Below are 3598 nucleotides of genomic sequence, written 5' to 3' on the forward strand. Positions count from 1 at the left end.
ACAGACATGGCACTAAATGAGTTAGTAGACAGCCGCCATCTTTAAGCAGTAGACTTTTTAGGACAGCTCTGTTGTAGAGAACCTTCCTAGCGAACCTAAGTAACTTTTTATCTAAAATACTTCTAAATCGGCAAAATCTTGACTTGAATCTATCTTTAAATATAATGAAACAGTTTTAAAACTTTCATATGTCGAAAGTAGAGAGAAGGGAACTAATGCAATAATGGGAGCAATTTTAACTTTTAACAGTTGATTCAGGGTAAAGAATTGGACTCGGGCCAATTGTACCAAAAACCTTCACAAAAAACTTCACATCGTGTGGCCAATGTTTTTTTTTTTTTTTTGAGGAAAAAAAAAGTAATTATCACCAATTACTTTGCCAAGTAACTAATTACTCTTACATTCAGGTAATTGAGTTACTAACGCAATTACTTTTTGGGAGAAGTAATTTGTAACTATAATTAATTACTTTTTTTCAGTAGGATTAACAACACTGCTGTTAAATTTTAGTAATCATGATGTAGCTGAAGATATTGATTGTTCTTGGATTGCACCAGGTTATATGTTACAATATTACCAATAAATTCATATTATTTCAAAAATTGAGTTTTATTTTTGTTTCATATTGCACGCTATATACAGCGTTGTAAGATTAGTCACCAATTTGTAAGGGCATAGGTAGGGATGGGAATTGATACGATTTTTACGATTCCGATTCCATTATCGATATTGCTTAACGATTCGATTCTTTATCAATTCTCTTATCGATTCTAATTTCGGGAAAAAGAAGAACAAACATTTTGATTGGCATCAAGTTTGTTTAATCAGAAGTCACAACCTTAAAAACTCACAACGAGGTCAAAAGAGGCCCAAAGGCTCAATGTTAACTGTGGCAATAAGTGGCAAATGCACAAGAATGTGTAACATTTTACTGAAACATTTTTCTAATAGAAATAAAAAAATATTGGTATATTTTGGCATATAGGTCGTTGTTCTGCCTTTGGCAATGTCCCCAAACTTTTTCCTGTGAGGGCCAAATAACTTTTCCCTTCTCTGATGAGAGGCCGGGGTCAGTTTGTAACAGAAAAAGTGTGACGATTGCAGGAGTGTGTAATGTAAAAAAAATTGTTTTTCAGAAAGCCACAATCAAATAACCCTCTGTGGATTCTTCACGGAACAAAATTAAATAAAATAAAAATAATAATATAATATAATAATAATAAATAATAATAGCACTATTAATTAAATAGATAATAACCAAATAACCCTCTCTGAGTTATTCACTGATAAAGGCCAGGAAATAAATAACACTACTGAGGGAGAAAAAAACAAAAAAAATTCAAAATGCTCTCTGGAATTGTTCAGGGGGCAGGACCAAATATGGAGCCGCGGGCCGTAGTTTGGGGACCCCTGTTTTTATTTACCAATATATTGAAATGCATGCCTTTTAGTTTTTATGGCGCGTTCACGCTCAAGTGGTGGCGCCCTTGCACTTCCTCACGCGAAGAAGAGCGCGCTTACACGCGAAGAAGAAATGCCGCATCCAAGCGAGTGAGCGAGTTAGTGAGAAAGGGAAACACTGCCACGAGCCAACGTTCTTTGTTAATGTTTGTAAAAACATCTACAGAGCCAACGCCTGTATGTATCATCTTCTGTGTTGTTGTTGTGTGTTTCCACTCGCGATCGGACACTTAAATCCAGTTGTGTAGTGGTTTAAACGATGTGCTAATGCTAGCGAACGCATGCTTACTGTTTGTTATTACTGTGTTAGCAGCTAATCATCGCTGATTTACGTTGATGCAAACCTGTTTGTTATTGGGGACGAAATTGATTTGTTTCATTTCTATTTTTAGTTTCAACTGATGGTTGAATAAAGTCAGCAAATTATTATACCAACGTCTTCTGCATCGTCATTTGGGAGTTTAGCTAGCTGTATAGCCAGGACCGAGCCTTAGCGTCTCTGTGAGGACAGTGCAGTCTATTCCCTCCCGATGCAGTTATTTCCATCTCGCAATGACTGCAAGTCGCTTTGTTGTAATTTTTCCTCGTGAAGTGAAGACACACTTTCGAGCATTCGAACCTACGTGCTGTCATTGTTATGTTTATGGCGGCAATGCTCGTGCTAAACTATCGTAACCTTTCATTTTCACCCTTTTTCCTGGTGAAGTGTAGCCAAACTTTGAAGCGAGTGGTTCTTGGCGCCATGCTAGTTTGAGGCGTCTGGACAACAAGACACGTCACGACGTAATATGCGTCTTTAGGGATCGTTAAAGGGATCGTTAAGGCTTTTTCATTGTGATGTCGAGGCCTCGAAACACTCGGAACCGGTTCCGAATTGGAATCGGATTTCGATTCCCATCCCTAGGCATAGGTCACTATTTGTAAGATTGCCAGCGGCCTCGGGTTGACAGGTATGCTAAAAGAAAGCAATCAGATTGTCAGAGTGTCAGATACTTTCTCACGGCACATCTGACGATCTCTACGGCACACTAGTGTGCTGCGGCACACCGGTTGAAAAACACTGCTCTAAGTGACAAATGACTAGCAAATTAATGTTTGCCTAGCATATTTTTGAGGGACGAATTTGTCTTGTGATATCGAAATGACAAAACAGCATGATGACAAGGACCATTTAAATTGAACCTAAATGAACCAGGATGTACTGTATGTATTGGTATATTTGTGTCAAGCTTGTGATAAAAATCATAAAACATTTGGTCAAACATTTCAAAAAGGTCAAAGTACATCCACCTGAAAGTGTTTTAGGTTTATCCTGAAATTTGACCCCCAAAGCCCACATCGCTAACCTTTTATGCGTTGTATAAAGAAAGCTGAACAAGGTTTCACAAGATAATGACTATTTGCTTTGGAAATGGACGCAAGAAGAAGTAGTCAGCCTCAGTGCACTTTACACCTCTGTTGGTTCCTGTCTGGCCTCTGCTGATATACACACTTTGTGATGGTGTTTGTTTTGTTTTGTGTGTGTGTGTTGCCTGTGGTGTCGCTGAGTAATGGACTCCGCCACACCCAGCGTCCACGCTAATGGCCATCTGTGTTGTAAAGATGGTTCTTGACCTTCCGTACGGACGTCCTTAAATTTAGGGGGCAGTATGGGAATGGACACTGTTTTTGAAAAACAAACTATTGAGGGAATTTTATGGTAGTTAACTCATTTAAATCCCATGATTTTAAATCTTTTTTTTCATTTTTCTTTTTCTTTTTTTAAAAAAACAACTTTAGAGTATTATTGGTGGCTATAACCAGAGTGTATTTTTAAATTATGTTATTAATTTTGTTTTTATTTAAAAAAAAAAAAAAAAAATGTATTCATTAAAAAATTATAAAAATACTGAATAGAAATGATTAAAAAAAAAAAACTAATTATATTTGTATCATGTAGGCCATGTGTACCAAATGTTAATAAAATATGATATGGGTGCCAGTTTTTTTATTTTTATTATTATTATTACTTTTGTTATTTACCAAAAACTGGTCACTTCATCTATAAAAGGTTAAGAAAGAAAGAAAATAAAAACAAGTTAAAATAAGACAGTCTGTCAACATTTTGAAAACAAATTTGAAAAGATATATAACATTG

Source organism: Corythoichthys intestinalis, chromosome 4 (genome assembly GCF_030265065.1).
Source record: "Corythoichthys intestinalis isolate RoL2023-P3 chromosome 4, ASM3026506v1, whole genome shotgun sequence".
In the NCBI taxonomy this organism is placed as follows: domain Eukaryota; kingdom Metazoa; phylum Chordata; class Actinopteri; order Syngnathiformes; family Syngnathidae; genus Corythoichthys; species Corythoichthys intestinalis.